The sequence below is a fragment of the Lithobates pipiens genome, unplaced genomic scaffold, assembly GCF_037356315.1.
Source record: "Lithobates pipiens isolate NorthernLeopardFrog02 unplaced genomic scaffold, aLitPip1_a1.2 Scaffold_25, whole genome shotgun sequence".
NCBI classification, from domain to species: domain Eukaryota; kingdom Metazoa; phylum Chordata; class Amphibia; order Anura; family Ranidae; genus Lithobates; species Lithobates pipiens.
This window is the reverse complement of record NW_027507787.1, coordinates 17,132,057-17,158,121: the sequence shown is the minus strand read 5'-3', so window position 1 is coordinate 17,158,121 and position 26,065 is coordinate 17,132,057. Positions and strand designations below refer to the sequence as shown.

The window sequence follows — 26,065 nt, the reverse complement described above, 5'->3', positions numbered from 1 at the left end:
TGTTGGGAAAGTCAGTCGGAACTCCACTGAAAAGTCAGTCGGGAAGACCGTCTGACCTAATAATATATATTATATATATATATATATATATATATATATATATATATATATATATATATATATATATATTATATATTATATATTATATATTATATATTATATATTATATATATATATATATATATATATATATATATATATATATATATATATATATTACACGGCATAAGGGCTCGTTCATGTTTAGCAGCACCTGTGGCCCCCTCTCAAGGCATTTGACAGGTGGTGAGGTGGGAAAAGGTCACCTTCTCAGTACCCATTTTAATCCTGAAAATGACAACCCACTGTGCCACAACTGGGTGCTTTGCATTTGAGCTACGACACGGGTAGAGTGCTGCAAGACAAAAGAGCCAAGACAGGTAGAGTGCTGCAAGACAGATGAGCCAAGACACAGGTAGAGTGCTGCAAGACAGGAGAGCTACGACACAGTCAGAGTGCTGCAAGATGAAGTGCTACAGCACAAGTAGGTTATATAATTACGTATAGTTTATGATGACAGCATAATATTTAGCTGTCTATTGACATATGTATAATTACATCCAATGTCTTATGTTCACAAAACTCAACGAATGCTTGTCATGTCAAAGCAACACATCCCAGTTGTGTACTGATTTTTCATTGCCATTTCATTTCCTACAGTATCCATATACTGCTGCAAATAAATAGAAAAGCACGATGACAAGCTTCACTCTAGGAATCTCCTGGAGACAAGATAACTGGGAGCGGATATGACACGTAGTAATAACTAGCAGACAGAGAGCTGCTAAGATTGTCACACTGAAACCAGTAATCTTTTTTCACTTTAAGCCAATAATAAAACCCTTATTGCTTTTGTCGCTTTGGAATACTGGTATATTTTTCGGGTCTGGAATCTTTAATATAACTACTGCAACACATAATATGAGAATTCACCTCATGGCTTCTCTTTAAGAGAGAAGTACATATTTACCTTAATATATAAAAAAGGTATGGACGTATCATCTCAATCATCATAATTCTAGCCTAACCAATGGTGTTATCCTGATTTTAAGAAATAGTACAGACATTAAATGCCTATTTGGCTAGATGTGTATACAAACCTTATGCTTTACATCACAAAAATAGTGGTAATTTGGAGACATCTATCAAACATGCATACAGATTTTTCAAGCTTGTTAGCATTCATCAGTGCAAGATAATAAAACTGTGATGCCTCCCAAGTTTGAAGGGTAACCTTAATGCAAACATACTTTGCCCATACTGGGTAGAAAAACACAAACCATTAAAACAAACATTCTTTGCCTATAATGGGTGGAAGCAGACATTGTCAGCACTAAAGCAAACATGCTTTGCCCATGCAGGACAATCTGAAAGGATCATTTATTGTCCCCCCCCCCCTCCCTGATTATTCTTAACTTTCCTTTACTTCCCGAGAGCCTTCTTAGCAAGGTTCTTCATGGTGCAAGTTACAATGGGAGAAAAGCAAGGTGCGCCAAAAAGTGCAGCAGAAGATGCAACAAATGGTATATTTAATTAAAATCAGCCAAATGGCTACTCACACTTATATAAAAATCAATAGGCATATAACAGCATATTACTGTGGTCACTCAGCGGGTCCCGGTGGATGGTGGTAGATGTTAACACGAGAAGAGAGGAACAACTGGCCAGACATTCGTCTCGTCATTTCAGAACCAGCATGGAACGCACTCGGAGTCACACCAGAAGAGACATCAGATAACGTTTCAAAGCATCTGCTTCTTCATCAGATCTAAATGGCTACTGATCTCAATTGATGGTGCAAGTTACAAGCTGGTTTGGTGAGAGCTTTGACAAAGGTTAATGACCCACTCGAGGGTACAAGTGACTGTGCTGGGGCTTGACAACTGCCCCCTGGGCTTTGGGGGAGGAAGGAGAGGTGGTCACATGCTTCTGCGTACCTGAAAGTACTACACTGAGTATGTAACTTTCCTCCGGGCAGGTAAACTGAGGACATATATGTGTTTTGCCCTAAATGTGCACACCTAGGTCTACGTTAAAATAGAACTATAGGCAAAACTTCCCCCATCATTATGGATAGAGCAAGGGAGGGCTATAACCCCATCGGAATTTATTTCTCTAGCAGTGTCCCATTGTGGAGATTTCTCTTCACTTCCTGTCCCATTGCCAAACAGGAAGTGAGAGGAAATCCCTGCAAACTACGGGAATTACTTGGGGACCCCCAGGTCACCAGAACTAGTGTCCTCATTGGAAAATTTCCCCTTTATTGCTTTTCTGGGGACAATCCCAAATGTAGGATTTTCTTTTACTTTCCATGATAATAGTAAACAGGACAAATAGGATGAATCTCCTTAATGGGGACACAGACAGCAATAAAAAAAAAAACTGACATGCATTCTCAACCCTCTGCACTATCCAAACCTAAAAAGTTTTGCCTTTGGTAATACTTTAAGTTTACAGTGAAGTGATCAACCCTCTCTTATACTGTGAAGGCCAACGCTGCATTTTAAATCAGAATGTATTAACATATCATCTACTACATTAAAGAGATTTCTTTATAGTACAATAGTGCCTAGAGACATGAAAAACAGCAATATACTGTATGTAGAACAGTTTTCTTTACATTCACCATTAACCCCAGAAATTAGGATCAGCACCTGTAGACCTTAGGCAATGGCGTTCTCAGAAAAAGAGATCTTGCTCTCAGCTACTCATGTGACTCTGCTTTTAGGAAACCTGCCAACTAAGGTAACAAGATACGAAAAAGTAGTTCTGTTTGGCAACATTGTGCGAATAATGTGAACATTGTACTGTAAGTCCATTCATTTAGAGGGTCTATCAAGGGCTAGGGTTATCAAAGGCAGGAGTCCAAATGTGGCCAAAACTTAGACCAGGTTTGGTCAAATCAACAGCAAAGCAAGGTGCCAGTATCTCTGGAAAGAACATCATCCAACCCAGATATACTTACCTTACCTATGATCCCTTGTGGCTCCTTTGCTCTTCAGAAGATTGTGCCAAGATCGACTTTCTCTGTGACCTGGGTAAGCAGGGACATCTCTTCCCTAATCATGCAAACTACAGTGCCATGAAAAAAAGTATACATACCCCTTGACCTTTACACATTGTCATGATATAAACAAATTTATTTTATTGGGATTTTATGTGACAGACCAACACAAAGTGGCACATAATTGTGAAGTTAAAGGAAAATTATAAATGTCTATTTTTTTTACAAATAAAATATCTGAAAAGTGTGGCGTGCATTTTTATTCAGCCCAATTTTTGTACTATTGAGTCAATACTTTGTAGAACCACCTTAACTGCTGCCAGTCTTTTTGGGTATGTCTCTACCAGCTTTGCACATCTAGAGTACCGTATTTGCTGGCGTACAAGACAACCTTTTACAGTAAAAAAAAAAAAATGAGCAAAAAGCTGGGGTCGTCTTATACGCCGAATATAAAGCTGAATACTCGCCGAGTGTGCGGTAATACTGTATACATTCAATATACACCGCTGAGCCAATCCCAGCGAGCGATGTATTCTATTAATGAATACAGCGCCTGCTCGGATTGGAGTAACAACCTCTGCAGCCTGCTCGGATTGGCTGTGAGAGTCAGAGGCGCGGGCTGATGATGCAACAGCCTCTGCCAATCCGAGCAGGCACTGTATGCAATAATAGAATGCATAGCTTTCCGTGATTGGCTCAGGGCGGCATACTATATGTATACTGTGAGACAGCATGTTACCCGGCGCCAACTTTGTTTCTGAACATACGGAATTCCTGCACAAGGGGGTCGTCTTATAAAGTGAGTACAGCACAATACCAACTTTTTAAATTGAAAAGTAGGGGGTCGTCTTATATGCCCAGCCGCCTTATAGGCCGGCAAATACGGTACAATTTTTGCCCATTCTTTGCAAAATAGCTCAACTTCTGTCAGATTGGATGGATAGCTTCTGTGAACAGCAATTTTCAAGTCTTGCTACAGATTCTCCATTGGATTTAGGTCTGGACTTTGACTGGGCCAATCCAACACATGAATATGCTTTGATCTAAATCATTCCATCACAGCTCTGGCTGTACATTTAGGGTCGTTGTCCTGCTGGGAGGTGAACCTCCATCCCAGTCTCAAGTCTTTTGCAGACCCTAACAGGTTTTCTTCTAAAGATTGCCCCATACTTGGATCCATCCATATTCCCATCAACTCTGACCAGCTTCCCTGTCCCTGCTGAAGAAAAACATCCCCACAACATGATGCTGCCACCACCAAGTTTCACAGTGGGGATGATGTGTTCAGGGTAATGTGTAGTTTTAGTTTTCTGCCACGAATAGCGTTTTACTTTTAGGCCAAAACGTAAAATTTTGGTCTCATCTGACCAGAGCACATTCTTCCACGTTTGCCATGTTCCCCACATGTCTTCTCTCAAACTGCAAAGGGGACTTCTTATGGCTGTTCGTTCATGAAGATTCTCTAACAAACCTCTAAGGGCTTCACAGAAGCCCAATGCACAGAAGGTGTGCATGCACAGAAGTGTATTTATACTGAGATTAAATTACACGCAGGTGGACTCTATTTACTAATTAAATGACTTCTGAAGGCAATGGATTCTACTAGATTTTATTTAGGGGTATCAGAGTAAAGGGGACTGAATACAAATGCATTCCAAACTTTTCAGATACTTTTTTTTTTTTTTTTTTTTTTTAACGAAAACCATTTATTTTCTTTCCACTTCACAATTATGTGCCACTTTGTGTTGGTCTATCACATAAAATTCCAATAAAATACATTTAAATTTTTGGTTGTACCATGACAAAATATGGAAAATTTCAAGGGGTAGGAATACTTTTTCAAGGCACTGTACCAATAAGCCCCAGCACTGCCACTGTGGAGCAAGACATATGGTCCTCCATACCTGGAATTGTGAGGTAGTGCTGCTGGCTTTGTAAGAGCAAGGAGCTGTGAAGGAGTACAGTATAGAGAGTTGGGTGAAGGCATTTCCAGAACCACTGTCACTTTTTCCTGTATGGTCCAGATGACACTATCTCGTTAAAGCAGAACTAAAGTTAGTTTAGTAAAAAATTGCTAGTAGGTAAACCTCTATGGTAGAAAAGAACTCTGTACATCTTCTGCCATAAAACCTCTTCCCATGCCTGCTCACAATTTTACAACTGTATACCAACAGCCACATGTGCACAGCTCTGTGTACAATCCCAGCAGATGGCTTACAGATACCGTAAGTAAATGCCAAGATAAAGTAACTCCCATGAGCGGGAGTAATGTCATTCTTGCACATTAGAACTAGAGCTCTTGGGGGCCCCAAACCGTAGCTCAGCTTTAATATGTCCTCTAGTTGCCAGCACTGGATGCTTGAAGCACTTATTTTTCCCTGAGAGCATCTGAACTTGAAACAAAACAAAATGTTCAGTACTTAATGTTCAAAGTGATCTACAGTTTACAAAGAGCTGCTTATAAAATTGTGGATAGACTATCTGGCACTAAATTATTACTATAGGCAAAACGTTTTTTCATTATGGATAGAGTAAGGAAGGGTTAAAAGCCCTGTAAGGTTAATTTTTGTCTGGTTTGTCACATTGGGGAGATTTACCTTTACTGTCCCATAGCCAAAGCAGGAAGGGAGAGGAAATCCCTGCAAATTAAGGGAATCTCTTGGGGACCCCCAGGTCACCAGAACTAGTGTCCTCATTGCAAGATTCCCCTACATTTCTTTTCTGGGGACAAAGCAAAAGGTGGGTTTTTTTTTTTTTTCACTTTCAATGATAATGGTAAACAGGACAAAAAGAGGATGAATCTCCTTAACCGGGACACAGGCAAACAAACATTTTCAGGGGTTGCAATACCTCTCCACTCTATCCAAAAACAAAAGAAAAAAAGTTTTGCCTTTAGTTATACTTTAAAGTATAACGGAAGGTAAAATAATTTTTCTTTTCCCATTTTAGCTAGGGTGGGTAGGGATTAGAACACCTGGCTGTCAGTGTCCCCGTTAGGGAGATTCCCCACTCTTTATTTATCCTAGTGACCATTTAAAGTGAAAAAAAAAAAATCCCAAATTTTGAGTGGTCACCAGAACAGGAATAGAGGAGAAACTTTTCTAAGTACCAACGAGCAGGGCCCTCTGATCCCTCCTGTATTGATTTGTATTGCAAGTGTACTGTCTGCCCTCATATTGTAAAGCACTGCATAAACTGTTGGCGCTATATAAATCCTGAATAATAATAATAATAATAATAATAATAATAATAATAGGGATACTACCATAGTTCTGTTGACCACCAGGGATTTCCTCTCACTTCTTGTGGCAAGAAAGTAAAGGGAAATCTTTCAAATGAGACACAGATGGCAAAAAAGTGACAGGGGTTATAACCCTCCTTTAGACTATCAAAAAAAAAAAAAACTTGCATTCAGTTCCACTTTTAATATAAATATTTGTTTGCTTTTTTTTGTTTTGCTTTTATTAGAAGGATAAGAAGGATTAGAACTGCTTTAACTTTTACTTGACTTTTAGTGTTGTGCCACTTGGTGCAGGAAGTGAGAAATGCCCCTAACGGGGGGGGAGGGGGGTTGGGGGGACAGAAAAAAAAAAAAAAAACATTTTATAGTAGAAAGAGAAAAGGTTGGCAATTACATCAGTTTTCTTTGCCGTTACCCATCTGAAGAGCCATCCCTTCATGTTTCAATTATGGTGTCACCTGGGACATCTTCCTCCATCATACATCAAAATAGAGAGTGGTAAAAAAAAAAAAAAAAAGGAAGAAGGAGGGGGGTGGGGTGGCTGGGTAACTGTCTATCTAAAGAGACAGTTCTGCAGTATATAAAATCTGGATACACTCAATGTAACATTTCCTCCCTTTTTACAAATCAATACTCCATAGTTTGCTTTTCACAAGACTAGAAGATGTAGAACACTCATTTCACAGAATGAATTTCATATTAACCCAACCCCAAAGAATACATAATTTGAAAGACTGGCCGTTTCCATTACAAATATTGGAAACATATGTGTTTTTGTTTTTCAAGCAATGGAATAACACCCAGCCCTGCAAAGTTAAATGTTAACATTTCCATTACAGCTGGATACGTGACCGAAGGGTGATGGCTGCAGCCATTCTACATTTGATTACTTTTAAACATGAAAATGCCTGTAAAAAGACCTGGTACGCCCAAGGGGGGTGGGTTGTTAATTATTAACATCTGGAGTACAAAGTTTTTTATCTTCATGAAGATCTACTAACCTTGTACAAACTTCAATTTACGCATTACAGGCACTTGTATAGCGCCATCAATTTATGCTGCACTTTGCATATATATTGCACATTACACATCAGTCCCTGCCCTCAAGGAGCTTACAATCTAATATCCCCAATTCACATTCATAAATACTCATGTTAGAGACAATTTAGAAAAGAGCTTATTAATCTACCAGCATGTCTTCTGGAGTGTGGGAGGCAACCAGAGTACCCAGAGAAAACCCACACAGGCAGAAAATGCAAACTCCAGGCAGGTGGTGCCATGGTTGGAATTTCGAATTATGAGCCTAGTGCTGCTAAGTGGAAGTGCTAACCACTAAGCCATTGTGATGCCCACAAAAATAAACACACTAAAGACTCCAGTTAAAAAGGAAAAAACTAAGCTTCTAGCTAGAATTATAATGGCCACTATCCACCTATAAAATAGTTTGGCGTGTCAGGCCTTAAATCCATAACTACCCTGTAAAAATAGCTGCTTTATGGCTGGAATACCATTACATGTTGAGAAGCCAAGTGGCCATGGTGCTCATAGGGCTACTGGTTATCTCAGATAACCACCCACATGCTGAAGGCACAATTCATTTTGCTTTAAATAAATTTAATGAATATTCAAATCATGTTCCCGTACTTTATACCTGGCCACTGGGCTTAGCAAGAAACTAAAGCAGTGCATGACACATGTTGGCTGAGCTGACCCCTTTTAATAATCTTGGTGTAATATTATACAGGATTTATATAGCACCAACAGTTTACACAGTGCTTTACAACACAGGACATTTTCCTGAAGTCTGACATTACCTTCATTGAGCTTTACAATATTGCTCTTATTAGCATTTACTCGGTTTCCTGATACACGTGGATCGGTATGTGAACTATAAGGCCTCTTGCAAAGGATTTAAAAATATACGATGCATACTAGCACATTATGTGAAAGATGGACCCTCACGCTATTAAGTGCTCAAACGTGCAGAAATGACTAAATACGTGTCAAAAAATGGAAAAGTAAAAATTATAACAATACAAAATCCACAGTGAAAGTGATACAAAAGTGCAAGTGTTGCTAAAAAATGCAGCGGGACAAAATAGTTAACACCAACTATCACATAAGAATAAACAAAGTAAAAAGTCCTTCAATCCCCATTGAAGAAGTCACATGACGTGACTTAACGCGTAGGGAGTGGCCGTAGGACAACCGGAAACAGCGCAAGACTGGCTGAAAACGCCAGGTCTTCATTTTTATCTTCTCTGTGTTACCTTTTTTTTGCTTATGTGAGAGTCCATTTTTTATGCTTTAATAAATTTGTCCATTCATTCAACTACTACACTATTGGAGTCCCCTCTCTTTCTCCCTCTCCCCCTCTCCTCTGTTTTTCTCAAACTCTATACCACGGAATTACAAGCTGCAGTGTTGTATTCAAGTATTGGAAATGGCCCTCTAGTGGCAGAAGGATGTACTACAGGCTTCATCTATAATTCCTTGGTTATTACATAGAGAAATATTAAGGAAAATCCTCTGGGGTTATGTTACTTTGCCAGATTATTCAATCTTTGAGGTGAGAGTTCTGAGAGCCTGGATTTATCCATTTTGGAACAGCTGGTCCCACCTTTTCTCCTATTTTTCACTGTTTTCACACATCGGTGTGTTCACCTGGATTTATTGACTTTTTATATTTCTTTATATATTTATTTTTTAGTGGCACCATTTGCGCAGGACTTTTTACTTTGTTTATTACTAGCACATTATGCCTTTACCTTGCAGGGGGAATAATTTTTTTCCTAAAGGTTTACTACCGCTTTAATACATTCTCCGCTTTAAGGTACAAAACACCCCCCACTACTGCTCCCCCCCCCCCCCCCCGCTCTTTGGCATGTAGCAAAATATTTTACACCACTCACTCATTAAAATCAGAAGATAAGAGGTTTAACCTTAAACTACATAGAGGGCTCTTTACTGTAAGAGCGGCAAGCATGTGGAATTCCCTTCGACATGCGGGGGGGCATCGATAGTTTCAAAAAACTATTAGATAAGCACCTGAACGACCGCAACATACAGGGATATACAATGTAATACTGACATAAAATCACACACACATAGGTTGGACTTGATTGACTTGTGTCTTTTTTCAACCTAACCTACTAAAGAAGATAGTGTCACATAGTTACAATTTCATGGCTACTTAATTAAAATTGCAGTCACAATATAGGTCCAGTGTTTCGGGACCATACTGGGTCTGTCTACCAATGAAAATATACAAAATGCAAACAAAAACACTAAATACAGCTAAAAAAAAAATAAAAAAATAAAAAAGTCTAGGATCACTCAAGATTTTACAGGGATGTCACAATCCTGCCAAAATACATTAAACAGTCATGAAATAGGCTAATTCAAAACACAAACAAAACAAGATCCAACAACCTAATGTCATAATCCATGTCAATCTCTGTATCAATGCTGCCATTCCATGCACAAATCTCACTCCTTCGTTTGTTAGCAGAGACCTACCCAAGGATTAATGTTTTGATCCTCTCCTAAATATCCATGTCTCGGTTACACCCTACGCTAGGTCTTTTGGAAAGGGGGGCAGGCTCAACTGGTATCAGTAAACCATGCACAGGACTGGGACAGCCAGAACAGTCCAAGCAGGTTTGCCCTGCACTTTTATTTAGCAAGGCATCAAACACGGTTTCAATACAGGAAGGCTTTATACATCCACTACCCAAACTCAGGTCATTTCCCGACTAGGAAAACAAACAGGCAGCACTTGTACCTTTTTTTCAGGCTTCATGCGCATGGACATAGAGTAATAAAAAATCAAGGCACTTTCCCAAATTCAGCATGCCATACAAGTGAATGGCTGTACTCTTGTAAAAGCCAATGCTGGTTTGCATGGGCATGTACCAGCAATTGCAGCAAATTTCTCAAAAAGCAAAACCTCTGCATCTCTCATCTAATGTGTGCATAAGGCCTTGTTCTGTCAGCAGTCAGCCTTTTCACCCAGCAGCAGGTAGCATCTAGTACTTGATTATATTTAAAAATGTATGCAGCAAAAAGAAGTCTAGAATGGCGAGCCAACACCGTTCCTGCTTCCACTGCAGTTGCACTGGAATTCAATGTGCTGCTTGTGTTAGAGTCTAGAGGGAGTGGGGACACCACCATCTCCATTCATGTGACGCCTTCGGGTCTAATAACTGGCTACTAGACCCATGCACTGTCAACGCGAGGAGGTCCCATGCTCCCCTATATGGGAAAGAAACGGCTTTTCTATCTTGAGGCAGCAGAGGCCAGAGCAATGTAGAATCACTAGTGATGCGAGCATACCTTTAGAAGCACGCTGTCACTCTAACTTGAATAGGCAAAGTGACGGTATGTTTTTAGGTTTTAAAAAAAAATTAAGTGTTCTGATCATTAGAATGTGTATGGAGCCCGATAAGTAGTGTGAAAAAAAAACCCAAAAAAAAAAATAATTTAAGAAAATCCAAATTGGTGGCACAACACTGTCTTTCCCATTCTTGCTGATCTACAGGTAACACATCATCAGCTTCTCTAAGCTTAAACCTGACATCACCATTGCTAGTTATAAACAAGTAAATAAAACAAAAAGGGCATACCAATACATATTTTAGGCCTGGTTCACACCTATGTGTTTTGGCGCTTTTTGCAGAAATGCAGTACAGTCCATTTAACACGGGACATGTTAACATCTATGCTTTTTTCAGCCGCTGTGTTTTTGGAATGGGTCAGGGAATTTAACACAGACCGGTGCATTTTTGGTTCGATAGACTTCAAAAGGAGACGCTGCAGAAAAGCATGTCGTTTTTTGCCTTTTTTTTTTATCTGTCCAACAACAAACTTACAAAAATAACACTGGTGGAGTTTTACAAATTTACAATGTTCTATGTATATTGTAGGATTGCGTCTGCATGCATGGCTTGTTAGATGTCATAAGGTATATATTTAACGAGTCATGTAATGAAGGAGGGAGACTGAGCCTTACCTGAGGATACTAACACCTGTGTTGAGGTTTATGGTCCCTGGTGACGGTGTGGATTCCGTTATGAACTTCACTGAACGCCCCCTCCTCCTCCTCCTCCTCCTCACAGCTGCTGCACTCTTTTTGTCCGCATGACATGAACACTGATGGGCCTGCACAGAAGGAACAGATACATGTTTGTTTCCACAAAACACGTTCACAGTAAACAATGCAACATAATAATCTGCTTTGGGCTCTTTAGACTTCATTTAAATGATGTCTGACGTACATCAATTGACTGCTTGGACTGCAATGTGAATGTATTTCCTCAGAGGCCTTTAAAAAATTTTTTTAAATAGGTCACAGAAACTTGTTGACCTTTACAGAAAATGTGTGGTATTTAAAGTGCAATTAAAGGCTCTCGTACAAAAAAAGTACCAAATCCAGTAAACATGAGGCACAAGCCTCACACTGCAAAAAACACGTCCATTACCTTCCCTGAATGAGCCAACTCCTCCTTCGTTTGTGTCTCATGTGCTTCCCCACCCAGACACTGCAGCTCACAGTAGGAGGGTTTTCAGCAACAGAGGCAGTTCTGCCAATACAGAAAGCAGTGGGCAGGATTAGGTGTGGTCAGTGGCTGATTGACAAGTTACAGGTTTGTGAATCAGCAGTAACAATGCTGATAGCCACGCCCCCTGCAAAGTTTTGTTTTTTTCTCCCACTGTAGTAAAAACAGGCTAAATCAAATAGGTCTGATGAGATTGCAAAGTTCCCTATTCCTACTGCATATCAGAAAAAATGTTGGTAACTGGTTGGGACTTTGATGGCACACAACAAAAAAGGTTTAAACAAAAAATAAATTCTGAAATGTATGAGAATATATATATATATATATATATATATATATATATATATATATATATATATATATATATATATATATATATATATATATATATATATATATATATATATATATATATATATATATATATATATATACTCATACATTAAAAAAACACACACAAGAGTAGAGACATTAAAAATACATAGTCATATTAGGATTATAGTGCATCATGACAAAAGACGACCAAAAGGTCAAATAATTGAACCCCAGTGTGTTTCAATTCTTCCAGAATCTTCATCGGGGTTAATACTGTCCAAGTCTAAATATAAATATAATAGCCAGAAGTCTCAAAAAGATATGGTGGTCATCCCATTAGTTACACATCGATGAGAATGAATTTACTTACGCCTGTGGTACATACTACTCAATATGAAAAATGTAGATATAGCCCATCCCAGCATGAAGCAGGCACGGCATACATGAGTAACAACCCTGTCCTGAATTCAGAAGCCGTGAAGCATCATTGCCACGAAATACCAGGAACCCGCTTTAGGCAGACTATACTAAGCTGGTTTTAGTGAGACTTTGCAAGGAGACAAGGAACAGGTGTATTTTTAAATTAGGTGCATAGCTTTATTTTTTAATTTGAGGTCATAGTAGTTCCTTAAAGAAGTCAGAGCAATCACACAACAGTGCTGGTTTAACCACTTCAATAAAGGGGCACTTTTTCACTCACTTCCTGCCCAGGCCGATTTTCAGCTTTCGAAGATAGACAAAAAAAAATAAAAATAAGCTCATGAAGGTGAACTAACACTTTAATCAGAAATTATATAATTTATTCATATACAAAGGAGATGGATACATACAAAGGAGATTCCATCACTTACCATGTGATACATCTCCCAACACTGCACAGACTTATTTTCCAAGGCTCTGATGAAGAGGGAACCCCTTGAAACAAGTCAGCCTCCTTTTGAGCACTTGCCCTTGCATGGGCATGTCTAATTTTTAACTTTAATGTGTATATTTTGTAACTCAGTTTTTATGAATATGCAGAAACTTTTTTGTATGTATCCATCTACCGTATTTTTCGCTCCATAAGACGCACCTGACCATAAGATGCACCTAGGTTTTAAAGGTTGAAAACAAGAAAAAAAAAAATATTCTGAACCAAATTGTGTACTAAAATATTTTCCAGTGCCCATGAAATGCAGAGTGACCATTACCATAGAAAATGCACAGTGACCATTACCATAAAAAGTATTGGCAGGGTATTGCAGAGTAATGGCAGGGTATGGCAGGATGGCTGTGGCTGCACTTGTCACAGAGCAGCGCTGTGGGCACTACAGATCCAGCCCACAGCGCTGCTGCCATCTGATCTCTCCCCTCCACTGTACAGATCTGTACACAGAGGGGAGAGAGGAACCGGCGTCATCATGATGCCGGTTTGTTTACAAGTGATCGCTCCGTCATTTGACAGAGCAATCACATTGCAAACGGCGAGTGCACCAAGATGGCCGCCACTCCGGAGCTAGGCCGAAGCCGCGGCCTTTCCCAAGGCCAAGGAGCGCCCTGGAGCATGGCGGGGGCTGTGCCAAGCATATATTCGCACCATAAAACGCAGGCACATTTTCCCCCATATTTGTGGGGGGGGAGGTGGGAGTGCATCTTATAGTCCGAAAAATACGGTATTTTGTATATGAATACATTCTATCATTTCTGATTCAAGCGTTAGATCCTACGCCTTCCACCTCCCTCTTTCACTCGATTTTCAGCTTTCAGCGCTGTCATGTTTTGAATGAGAATTGGGCTGTCATGCAATGCTGTACCCAAACAATTATTTTTGAGACAGATAGAGCTTTCTCTTGGTGGGTTTTTTTATTTTTTGCTAAACAAAACGTCAGAAAATTTTTTGAAAAAAAAAAAAACGTTTCTTCACGTCATATGACATCCAGTCAGAACAATTAAACCCCCGCTCAGCCGTCATTCTGCTATAGGCTTTCACTTCAGTAATAACAGAACAGAGAGGGTGACTCTCCCTAATGGGGGCACAGACTGCAATAAGAACTTAAAAGAGAAGTACAGCCAAAGCTCATTTGTTTGAGACGCTTGTCTTTTTGCCTGGAACTCAGCTTTAAGGACTTTCTTACCCAAGTAATCTTTTTTTTTCCAAGCATTGGTACAACAGATTTATTTTTTTTTTTTTTTTTTTAAGGTATAAACTAACTGTTGCCAAACCAATCATTTCAACAAAAGCTTCCAAAGGAAATATGAATGCAAAGATGCAAAAGGGAGGGGTGGAGGATCTGTGTCTGCACAGAGAATAATTAGACACTCCGAGAAAAGTGGAAGGGAAGTGCTGTTCTAAGGAACTGGCTTCCTGGAATAATAATAATAAAAAAAAAAATCTTTAGTTTAAAGGAAAATTACAAGTGAATAAAAAAATAATTTGATGAAAAAGTAAAACAATTCAAATAACCATTTAAAATGCCCAATTAGTCTGCAGTTTTATCAGCAATGTTTTTAGTAGGCGACAGTATCTCTACACACACATCTCTGGAAGGTGTTCTAGCAAACTGGATCTGGGAGCATTTTCACACGATATCAGCAAACCGTTGATCTGAATTTCTGTCCACCCAGACCCTTAGAAAAGAAAAATCTGCCAGTGAATGGGGGTTATTACAAGTGGTGGGAGGGGACATCTCCCCCCCCCACTCCCGTCGTCTTCAGCGGCAGGCTGGAGACCCCAAGAAAGCTGGAATCGGCTTTGATCAGGTCTCGGATCTCGTAACCCGGAAGCAATGTTATGACATCACTTCCAATTTGCTAAAGACTTAAGGGCACCAGATTTAAAATAAAAATAAAAATTATAGCATTCAAAACAGCTAAACTGAGTTTTAAATGCTTTTAAGTGCATAGGAGGAATTTGGAGTCTTAAAGATTCCTCAATAAAGAGTACCGGTCACTGCCTATTACTGTCACAAGGGATGTTTACATTACTTGTGACAGCAATAAGAGTTAAAAAAAAAAAAAAAAATGAAGACCTTTGTGGCAATTTATTCTCTAGGGTGTCAGCTTTCAAGAAATAAATAATGTTTGGGGGTTTTATGTGATCTTCAGGCTTAAATTTTTTTTTTAAATGTGTGCATAAAAAAAAAAAAAACTGCAAAAACAACTCTGGCAGTGAAAGGGTCAAAGGAGAAGTTCACCATTGGGAACATGTTCCACCAGCAAGATTTGTTAGTTAAAAAAAAAAAGAAAATAAATAAATAAATACGGCTAACTTTTTTAGCTGGCTCCTAGATTCAGAGCAAATTGGTCAAGCCCTGATTTAAAGCACCATTTTAAAGTCAATTTTACCAATCCATAATGTGGTAACCTGTTTATAAAGAGGCGTTATTACAGGATTCCTTTGTGAACACTGCTCAGTTCAGAGACGTCTCCATTAGGGACTGTGAAATCTAATTAGCTGTCCGCAAAGGAACACAAGAAAGATCTACCAGTGTACCATTGTTTAAAAGTGGAAATTTGTCAATTAATTGAGATCCACTGAGATGTGTAAAAAGCACAAGAGACCAACTGCCGACCGTAGTAATTGGATAACATATGGAAGCCAATATAGCAACCATACAGTTCTCAGACACGGTGTGCTGTAAGGATAACAAATAAAACACTTCTTGAATTCACTATTCTGGAAGGAAGGATGAAACTTGCAGACACATTCAATTCATCGGACATAGCTTTCACCTCTTACAAAACCTGGGTGCATTCTATATATTGGATCTGATGAACAATCCGGATTGCTTTTCCTCTTGCCTAGTTTTAAAAACTGGAGAAAGGAGAAAAGGAAAAAAAGTTCAGGGGTTACCCATTGAGTCCCGTTTGTCTTCATCCTATTGGGATAGTGATAAAGGCACAGAAGTTCACCTGTAGTGACCAATCTTATACTAGGAAAATACAGTTACTATGGGCACAACTGCCATTTTATTTTTAATAGCTCCCTTACAAATTTGAAAGTGTAAAATGGTCTGCATTTTTATGCGAGTTAATTTTCTCCCACAATTCAAAACAGATTGGTAATAAAACGGCTTCCAATTCAGTAAATCAGCCTCAAAATGTTCTAAATGAAGCACTTTGTACAGTGGTTTCTCTTTAGAAAATACGGAGAATCCTTCGTCAAGGTTTCCTTCTCTATTATAGGCCAAGTTCAATTTTTCAGGCAGAATTTTACTTTTCATAATAAACAGAAGCCTTTTCTAATGTATTTTCTTGTCCAAGCCACCCCAATGTGCTCATCTCTCACTTACCTAGTCTGTGGCAGCTTTTTGCATCTTAGCCCATCACTTCCTGTATCATGTGCCCATCCAGGAAACATCATATCTCATCATGACTGCCTTACTGCATCACAGAATATGGCGTGTTTAGCTCTCTGGAATACACCTCACTCATTACCACACCTCTTTTTCTGTAATTTCCACAGATTTTTCTACATCTTTCTTTAAAGTGGTTGTAAACCCTTACAAACCACTTTGACCTACAGGTAAGCCTAGATTAAGGCTTACCTGTAGGTCCAAGAAATATCTCCTAAACCTATACGGTTTAGGAGATATTTGCCCGAAGACAGGCACCGCTGTCTATGGCGCATGCGCCGTAGACAGCGGTGCGCAGGCGCACTGAGCGCGGCATCTTTCAATGACGAAGATGATGCGTCGGCTCCCGTGCACATGCGCGGGAGTGACGTCATCGCGGCTTCGCCGAATGACAGCGGCGGAGCTGCGAGACCCCACCGAGAAGATGGATGTGCCAGACTATAGGGGACAGCGGTGACTTCGCTGGTTCCTGTGTCAGGTAAGTGACACATAATGGACTACTATGTGATGCATAGTAGTCCATTATGCTTTGCCTTTGCAGGGAATGAAAGAGGAAGTAAACTCATCAGGGTTTACTTCCTCTTTAAGATGGCCATACATTTTATTATCTTCTTTAGTTCTACCATCAGCTCTGTAGCACAAGGGCTTGCCCGATTTGATTCAAATTGAATGGATTGCTCAAGTGGGTCCTCCTATTACACAGTTTTGGTAAATCTAAAGAAAATTGTACAGATTGCATAATATAAATGTATGGTCAGCTTTATACAGGTAAATGGGAGGGAGTGGAGACACTCGGCTATAAATTGTTCTTGTGCAAAATGCGTGTTTGCTTCTGTATTTGGGATGCCATTAACAGCACCAAAAGCAAGATCAGTTAATTTTAGGTATATAAAGATGACCATACACTATACAATCCGACTGTACAATTTCTGTTAATTCTTTAGATTTAGGCCAAGTGAGAAAAATTAGCTTCACATCAACATCCGTCCAACAAGATAGAAAGACTGCAAAAGGACTAAAACAATGGACCAGGGGATGACAATGTTTCACACACACATTGTGCAAAACGTTGTCACCCCTTGGTCTGTTTTAGTCCTGGTGGCAGTCTTTCAACAAAAAAGGCAAACAGTAGTGGTGCGCGGTACTAGATTAGGGAATTTTAGCCTGAAGGCCTATAGATTCGAAAGGCACCAGGTTATTCTTATTCTTTACATTTAGTCTTTCAACAAAACTTGGACGGATATTGGTGTGGAGCCAATTTTTCTCACGTGGTCTACATGTTCACAGTTGTGAGCCAGAGCTAGCACCCAGCCCTTTCTTTTTGGTGGATTATTATACTCAACTGGAGCAGCGATCTGTCTCATTTCTCCAATACTTTAGAGTTACCAAAACTATTTAACAGGAAGACACGCCTATCTATCCAATTATTCTGTATCCAACCTGGCAGCCCTTGCACTACATAGTTGATTGTACATCTAAAGAAGATTGTATACTGTATGGTGAGCCTTATAGTCTTACAGGGACACACTTCTCCTGTTTTCAGTACTACAGCTCTGCTCCACATAGGCTGTTAAGTGATCGCTCAGGTCCTGCACACTCTGCCAAATGAATCTATGCAAGAAGGTAAGGTTCAAAAATGACTGATCAGCAGAGGAAAACACTGGCTGTGTATTCAGTGGGAATGGTGCTCACCGACGATGTCTGCATATAACTACAGATGTAGGAGGAAGCAATCTCCTGGAGGGGGAGGGCAGGGGCAGGATATGCGTTAATGAGGTCAGCTGCTGAATTACTTCCTTCTGATGGCTTCCATGTCCCAAAGGATGAAAGCCAGGAAGTTATGGAGGAGTTTTCTATAGGAGAAACTAGATGCCGTGGTATCGCCTGCTCTAGAATATAGATAAAGCTTTTGTTTTTCCTGTAACAGAGGTAAATTAATGGTATATTCGTACATGGAATTTAGAAGAAAAAAGCATTTAATTGCATTAATACACAAAGGAAAAACTTGATTTAAAAAAAAAAAAATGTAAAACATATCCCAAACCATTGCAGTTTCTATCTAAACCACTGGCAAAACTTGCAAGCATGAACTATATATTGGCAGCCTTAGCAAACAATGGCCCCTGATGTAAACCCACCCGCTATTACAGCCATCCTGTTTGAATTAGCAGAAGAGGCTCTGTTATTACAGGTTGCGCACGCTCTACTTCCTTCAGAAAAGGCAAATCTAAAAATTTGGCAGCAGAAAAACAAGCAGAACAGCTCAGGTATCAATCACTGAAGCTAGTCAAAGGTCATGTCAGGTCTTCATCCAATTTTAGAGACCCAGAAAGCCTTTTTCAGTAGCTATTGTTAGAGACTTTGAGATATGAACTGTTAGGCCCCTGACATAGCAGCATAAGCTGTTAAGCTTTCTCTGATGAGTAAAAACAGTGTGATGCATGCCAGCATCCTGGAACTCTGCAACGGAAACATCAACCAGATTCCAGGATAGAAGTACAAAGTAAGCAAATACACAGCTTTCAAATCGTACCAAAGCTGGCAGCTAAAACAAAAAGAGGTCCTCCCACTGCCCCTTTTTAATCAGAACCCCAAATCCATTCAATAAAAAGGGATACAGCTAAAAACTCAATTTAAAAAGGAAACAGAGACATCTTGTGGCAGGTCTCAGCCAGTCAATTAACTTATGTGATTTACGCAGATTCCCACATTCCCACACACAAAACATGGTACTTTAAAGAAAACGTACAGAGGTGCCATTAATATAACTAAGGGTAGAAGGTGTTTTACCTTAACCACTTCAATACCAGGCATTTATACACCTTCCTGTCCAAGGCAATTTTCAGCTTTCAGTGCTGTTGCAATTTGAATGACAATTGCGCGGTCATGCTACACTGTACCCAAACAATTTTTTTTTTATCATTTTGTTCCCACAAATAGAGCTCTCTTTTGATGGTATTTGATCACCTCTGAGATTTTTATTTTTCGTGCAACAAATAAAAAAAAAAAGAAATTTAAGAAAAAAAAACGTTTTTTTTTTGTTTGTTAATTTTTTTGTTGTAAATAAGTATGTTTTCTTCTTCAATGACGGGCACCGATATGGCTGCACTGACGGGCACTGATGAGATGGCACCAATGAGGTGGCACTGATGGGTACTTATGGGTGGCACTGATTGGTGGCATGGATGGGCACTGGATAGCACGGATTGTGGAATTGCTGGGCATCACTGAATTTGTTCCATAATGGTGCCAGTCAGTGCCCATTTGTGGGCACTGATTGGCATAGACTGGGCATTAATTTGCACATGTGGATGGCCATGGGGGATGTACCTGGCCATCCACATGTTATGTGCTTCCCTGGTGGTCCAGTATGGGCATCTGATGGGGGGCTGCACTGAAACAATCAGCACAGATCCCCCCACCCCCTCCCACCCCCGTCAGGAGAGCCGCCGATCAGTTCTCTTCTACTCGCGTCTGATACACCACACCACCGATCGCAGCAATGTGCGTGCCCCCACGGGTGCACGGCTGCAGTTATCCTGCAGGACATCCTATGACGCCTGGTCAGGATAACTGAACCACAGCCTGATAGTCATTCTGCTATAGGCTGGGCGGGAAGTGGTTAAAAGTACAACTACAGGCAAAAGTATTTTCTTTTCCATTTAGGATGGTGGGGGGGGGGGGGGGGGGGGGCGGTTTTATAACCCCTCTAAGATTTTATTTTGCCATCTGTGTACCATTGTGGAGATTTCCTTTCATTTCCTGTCCCATAGCCAAAGAGGAAGGGAGAAGAAATCCCTGAAAATTATAGGCATTCCTTGCCCCCCTCCCAGGTCACCAGAACTATTGTCCCCATTGGAAGATATGCCATCTATTACTTTTCTCTGGACAATCCAAAATTTGTGATTTTCTTTTACTTTCAATAATAATGGTAAACAGGACAGCAATAAAAACTGACAAGTGATCAAATTCCTCTGCACTCTATCCAAAACAGACATAATGAGCTATTATGCACCGCATACTAGCACATTATGAAATACTTACCTTAGAACAAGGCCCCGACATCTAACCCGATCCACGCCGAGGGAGCTGACATGTTCCTTCCGGGTATCGCGGCTCCGGCGCTGTGAGTGGCCGGAGCCGCGAGATTGTCACTCCCGTGCATGCGCTCGGGAAATTTCTTTCCGGCAGGGTCCAGCGTCTGTGGGACTGTCAGCCGAGAAACCCCTGTGCACATGCGCCGCCACTGCAGTCAGCGGCACATTGCGAGAGGAATATCTCCTAAACCGTACAGGTTTAGATATTTTTTTTAACAACGGTAAGCCTTATTATAGGCTTACCTGTCGGTTAAACTTACAAAAACGACTATACAACCGCTTTAAGATAACAATACTAGTGAGGCAACCCTACGGAACCAACAATGTCTACTGTCACTACCTCCGCTAGAAGTCTATTCCAAGGATCAAATACTCTTTCGGTAACAAAAACACTTTGTAAGATTTGAATAGAGCTTTCTTCCTGTTAGTTTAAAGGGGTTGTAAAGGTTCAAGTTTTTTCACCTTAATGCATCCTATACATTAAGGTGAAAAAACATCTGACAATACCGCCCCCCCCAACCCCCCCCCCCATTTTACTTACCTGAGCCCGTTCACCTGCTGCGCTCGCCCCTGATCTCTTCGCCGCTCAGCCTGGCCATTGATTGGCTAGAGTGGATGGATTGAAAGCAGCGTAGCCATTGGCTCACGCTGCTGTAAATCACATCCAATTATGCGGCGCACTGGGGGGCAGGACCGAGTGATACAGTGAGCGGCTATAGCCGCCGGCTGTATCACGGGAGTGCGCCCGCAAGAACTAACCACCATGCGAGGGAGCATGAAGGTGCTTAGTTCTTGCGGGGAGGAGCCGAGACAGCCGCCAAGGGACCCCAGAAGACCAGGTTCAGGGCCACTCTGTGCAAAACGAGCTGCACAGTGGAGGCAAGTATTACATGTTCGTTATAAAAAAAAAAAAAAAAAAAAAAAAAAAATTACCTTTACAACCCCTTTAAAGGTCATGTCTTTATGTTCTTGATGTTAGCTTTAGCTTTGTATTGAAAACACAGCTTTCATTTTCTAGGAGGAATGAATTGATAACACAATGAATTACTAATAAATTCATAAAAATAATAACTATTTACCACTTGCAGTCAGCAGGTAACATGTTGCCGGGGTTTATGTCACTTACTGCTGTGAAAAAAGGTTTCAGTTTGTATTAATATGCAGCTGAATGAGTCTGCGGAGGTTTGTACCAGTCTTCCTCCTCTAGCTTTACATGTAGAAAAAAGTAGTGCCGGACTTTCTTTTTAGAAAGCCCAGAATGTGCTGTATCCCAATGACCATGGAAGCACCTTATATTAAAAAACAATTAATTGCAAATGCAGGTTTTTATGTAGGTAATAAAATAAAACATCACATTATAACTGCTAAAAACTGTAATTGGCCAAACACATTATAGTTCCTCTTTAACCAATTAGATTGTAAGAAATGTGCTATAACCTGAAGCAAGCAGTCACATAAATCTATGACACATTATGAAATATCTGCTAATAGACAAGAGTGACCCGTTAGGCTGTAACCGTAGCTACAAGCGCAAAGTGTATCATTCATCCCAACGAAGGCTGACAAATGACCCGTTATAGTGAGAAAATGATATTGTTAAAAGGCCCTGGTGAGGCATTATTTCAATAATAAGGTTTACATGCCATGCAGGACAGCATTAAATCTAATTGGAAAGATGATTTGTTAACCATGCTCCTAATTACGCCTGTGATAGCTGCATTCTGGAAGCAGTCTACACATTCAATTAAATTAAACATCCTTAACACAAAATTCACATTTGCATCCAATTCAGCTTTCCAATTTTTATTCAGTGTGCCCATCGAAAAGGACTTGTTCTCTTCATTTAAAGGGCACCGATTCCAAATATCATGCTGCTTTTGGGCAGAAAGGGCCAGTCAAGAGGATCTAGCTTACAAAATTTTCTAAAAACTAGCATCAATTGACAAACAATAAAATAAACAGACTTAGTATAACAGACCTTTTGACACATCAGAGAAACAGCTTGATGAATGTTACTATATTTAATATTTTTTTTTTATTATGTTTACAGGAAAAAAATAAAAAAATGTAGGCCTTTACAATATAGCCAAATATGAAGAAAACATTGTCTGGACAGATATAAAGGATATGCATATTGCATCTGAGAGCCCGAGCACACAGCCTGTGATTGTCAGCCTCAGCTGTTCATGTTCCCCGTGTACTATGTGGAGGGGGCTGTGTCTCTTCCCTCCAATCAGCTTTCTTTACTGAGCTCTGCAGTGTGGAACTTTCGATCCCTGCCCTCTGCTTTTCAGAGCAGCAGGATGCTGTGTAAAATGTGTATAATAGAAAGATGTAGAAAAGAAATGGCCGTAGATAAACAGGTACAACTTATGTAGAATGGTTTCATCTTTGTGTGTCAACTGAGGCTAGTCACTTCAGTAAATATATTCTAGGGTATTCAACCACTTTACATTCTTACCATGTACATAGATCATGCAAAGGGATTTTTTTTCTCAACAGAAGTGGAGCTACACTCTAAGTTGATGTGAGGGAGAGAGTGTTCAGGTTGAAAGTCACCCATATGATTGACTAATATTCCGCAATGAGGGTAGGAGGCTGGGTAATGACATGTCTACAGAATTCAGTTAGGCCGGCCATACACTGTTCGAATCACTGGCTCGCGGCTTGGTTGGGCTAGCTCTAAAGAAGGGGGCCTGTCCTCCAAAACACGCAAGCTTTCCTACCATGTGGCATTCGATGAGATACCCGTCTCACCTGCTGGAGTTGTGCATTTGATTAGCTTGATTTTATCTTACTTTTGTAAGTAAAGCACTGTTGTGTTTTTAACCACTTTCTATACTGGGCACTTATACACCTTCCTGCCCAGACCAGTTTTCAGCGCTGTCACACTTTGAATGACAATTGCGCGGTCATGCAACACTGTATCCAAACTAAATTTTTATAATTTTGTTCCCATAAATAGAGCTTTCTTTTGGTGATATTTGATCACCTCTGGGATTTGTTTGAGTTACAAAACTCTGTAAATAAGCACATTTTCTCCTTCACTGATGGGGTTGCACTGACAGGCACTGATAAAGGTGGCATTGATGATGGGCACTGATAGGTGGCACGGATGGGCACTGATGTACTGTTATGTATGGTACTGATGGATGCCAGAGCCAAACAATAATGCCTGCCAGTGATGCCCATTGTGGCCACTGATTGGCATTCCTGGTGGTCTAGGATGGTACCTGGTGGTGACATCCCTGGTGGTCCTAGTGGCTTTCCTGGTGGTCCAGTGTGGGCATCCTTGGGGGGATTGCGCTGATAATCGATCAGCACAGACCCCCCCCCCGTCCCCCCCCCCGTCAGAGGAGCAGCCGATCGGCTCTCCTCTACTCACGTCTGACATCAGTGGAGAAATCTCAGCCCCATCCGACTCTCTTCTGATGTGATAGCTACAGTCAGCGGGCAGGGCTGAGAATTCTCTGCTGACGTCAGGAGAGACGTGAGAGGAGAGAAGTGGGCTGGGCAGTCACATCAGCAGCATGTATTGTACACACACCGAGAAATGAGGTATGAAGCTGCATATTTTTTAAAAAGCACATACCATGGGACACTTGATTGTAACACGGAATTTATTAAAACACAGTCATTTTAACAGTAAGTAGAGTACAAATGTGTTTGTACTCTTACACCTCGTACACGCTCCGTGCTGACAGTTCCCCGGCTTCCCCTTTGCACATTCCACTGTGTTAATTCCTAGTGGGCTGGAGGGTGCAATCCATGGCGCTGGCAATACTACTGTGGGCATCCGGCTGTGACAGCTTGCAGCTTCACAGCCGGGTGCGCATGTCTCATAAGATTGCAGGGAGGAAGGGCTGCCTAGGTGGCCCAAGCGGAAGTAGGATCTCGACGGTAATCGCGATGCATCACGGAATCTAAATGTTGACCAGATAATCGTAATCGAATCGTGAGACCAGTGAAGATGCGCACCTCTAGTATAAACCATCTCATAGGGAACATTACTTCCAAAAAGTTAAAACGTGCATGCAATAAACATTCATGATTTTTACTCCCGTTATTAATTGCAGATTTTTTTTTTAATGTAGCATAACAGAACTGCTTACAATTTTATGCCTAATTAACTGGGTCTGAGGTTTATAAAAATGAAAACATCAGTGTATTATAATTATTTCTGAAACGGAGACCAACTCCTGTATCCTAGGAAACAGCTGCTCTTATTCTCGGTTACTTCAATCCTTTTATTATTTTGCCAACTCCAGTCTTGGAATAGGAAAACACACTATGAGAAGGACTTGTAGAGATTCTGCTGAATGTTTGTATTCCAGAAGCCATGTGATCTCCAGGGTAAACATCAAATAGTGGCAACAAACCAACAGCGTAGCGTGCTAGCTTTATTTACCACTCATAGAAAATGGTCAACTGCTAAAACTGTAAGCTCTTTCATTTTAGATGCACAACAGACTCATCTGTGACTAGAAATAGCTCAAAACTGAGCAATGATTGCAACAACGGTCAATTTCTTCTCTCCTTTGGAAAACCTCAGGCCTACGTTCTTCACTCGCCTCTGGAGGAGAGGGAAAGGTCAAATTACTACATGAGGACTACTGTAGGGGAAGTGTTATTTTGGGTCACAAGAACAGACAATTCTCATTTCCAGCCTAGTTCCGGCTCTTCTACAGTTCAGTCCTGGTTTTCCAATTTACGCAGCACACCAACGATAGGATTGGCCTGGAGGGTATTTACCCACTTCAACACCGGCACTCTCACTCCCCCCCTCCCACTTGCCCAGACCAATTTTCAACTTTCAGCACTGTCACACTTTGGGTACAGTGTTACATGATGGTGCAATTGTTTTTCAAACTAAATTTTTATCATTTTGTTCACACAAAAAGCTTTCTTTTGGTGGTATTTAATCACCTTTTTTTGTTTGTTTTATTAATGTTTTGCCAACTAAAAGTTATATTAAAATATAAATAAAAAAAAAAAAAAAAAAGAAAACGTGTTTTTCTTATTTTTAATTTTTTTTACAAATGAATAACTGTTCTTCCTAAATTTAGTCCAAAATGCATTCTGCTACATTTCTTTAGTGAAAACAGCCCAAATCAGTGTATATTAATTATTTAATCTGTGTGAAAGTTAGAAAGTCCACAAACTAGGGTATGGTATATCTGAAAATTGGTCAATACTGATGTACTGACTGACTTTCTCATTTCTTGAGGCCAAAAATGGCAGAACAGTAGAAATGTGCCACTCCCCAAGCGACCCTTTTTTGGAAAGAAGGCAGTCCAAGGTATTTAGTAATAGGCATGGTGGGTTTTTTGAAGTTGTAATTTTTAGAAAATTTAAGAAATGAAAAAAAAATAGTTTTTCACAATTTTTTTCTACATACTGTCACCAGTGCAGTACAGCATCATCATACAACTGGTGTGGCGGTGATCAGGGACACTGAAGTGACAGTACAAAAAAAA

General features: G+C 40.3%; 1 protein-coding gene across 2 annotated transcripts in view; it reads right to left on the bottom strand.

The window, feature by feature from the left end:
* SGMS1 (sphingomyelin synthase 1) overlaps positions 1–26,065 on the bottom strand; it is a 442,300-nt gene that overhangs the window by 298,241 nt on the left and 117,994 nt on the right. For both annotated transcript variants that reach the window (XM_077454148.1, XM_077454149.1), the window contains one exon: positions 11,296–11,444. The gene's annotated coding sequence lies outside the window, so the exon portion shown is untranslated. The remainder of the gene's footprint in view (positions 1–11,295; positions 11,445–26,065) is intronic.